The sequence below is a fragment of the Myotis yumanensis genome, unplaced genomic scaffold (genome assembly GCF_028538775.1).
Source record: "Myotis yumanensis isolate MYYU_CA2020_CCGP unplaced genomic scaffold, mMyoYum1.0.hap1 SCAF_11, whole genome shotgun sequence".
Lineage (NCBI taxonomy): Eukaryota > Metazoa > Chordata > Mammalia > Chiroptera > Vespertilionidae > Myotis > Myotis yumanensis.
Genome location: NW_027223762.1, coordinates 61,294,293 through 61,295,459, shown reverse-complemented (window position 1 = coordinate 61,295,459; position 1,167 = coordinate 61,294,293). Strand labels below are relative to the sequence as shown.

At 49.9% G+C, this 1,167-nt stretch overlaps 1 pseudogene; it reads left to right on the top strand.

Moving 5' to 3' along the window:
- The first annotated feature begins 273 nt into the window (after positions 1-273).
- LOC139019297 (pre-mRNA-splicing factor 38A pseudogene) lies at positions 274-1,167 on the top strand (annotated as a pseudogene).

The window sequence follows — 1,167 nt, the reverse complement described above, 5'->3', positions numbered from 1 at the left end:
GGGGAAATGCTGGTTCTATGTGAGTAGGTTACAGATCAGCAGGACTCACCTGGGGGAGGGGTCATGGTGGGGGAGGGGGAAGGAGCTGAGTATGTGCCTTTGAGAGGAGATAAATAAGAAGAAGGACACTGTGAACTCATTCAAGTCCTGATCCCGTAGCTCTGTGGCTAGAGGGTCATCCAGATAGGTCCATGTTGTGGGTCCGATCCTCAGTCAGGGCACATCCAAGAAGCAGCTAATGAAGGCACGCAATAAGGGCAACAGGCTCTAAAAATGGTGAACTTCATAGTGACGGAGGATCAGAGCATCCATGGCACCTCCCTCCATATCAGGTGAAGATCATTCGGACTCGAATCTATGAGTCCCGCACTGGAGAGAGGAGTGCTTTGGACTGACCCCCAGACTTGTGGTCCATAAAGTCATGGCATTAAGGTTTGTGGGTAGTGTCTCCCTTTCTGTGATTGACCTTGAAACGGCTTCAGATTCAGGCGGAGAAGGACATCATTGTTGAGTTTATAAAAAATGAAGACTTCTGTTTGCCTGCATGTTGGGAGCACTTTCCATGAGGCTGACAGGCAATGCAATTGATTCCTAAAAGTACTTGGAGCCTCTGTCAATGTCAACAGAATAATTAGGAGCCAGAACTGAAATGCAAAGTTTGAACTGATGCATGTAGATGAGTTCATTGATAAACTTCTTCAAAGTGAGAGTTCGTGATGTCATTCTGGCCTGGCAACGGAAACACTGTGTGCTCGAGGGAGCTGAGCAATTGCAGCTAGTGCTCTGGACCAGGACATGGATGATGTCAAGTCCACTGAACAGCAGGAAGAAAAGGATGTGAGGTTGGAGAGGATACCATCACTCCATCACCGGGGGAGAAGCTACCGGAACTTGGACTAGCCCCAGGGCTCTCCCAAACTGCAGTACAGAAGAAGTGGGTACTGGGATCCCAGTAGGCAGAGACCCAGTCTCAAAAGAAGGAGCCCTTCCCCTCGTGTCCCAGAGAGGTATCAGTGTAGGGGTCTAAGAAGTCACCACTGCAGGTCCTGTGATAGACCACACACCTCCTGCTCCAAGTCCCCAGGTCATCACCATAGTCACAGATGCAGGTGCCACTCAAATCGATCTAAGAAGGGCCACAGGAAGAGCCGCAGAGGGAAGGAGTAA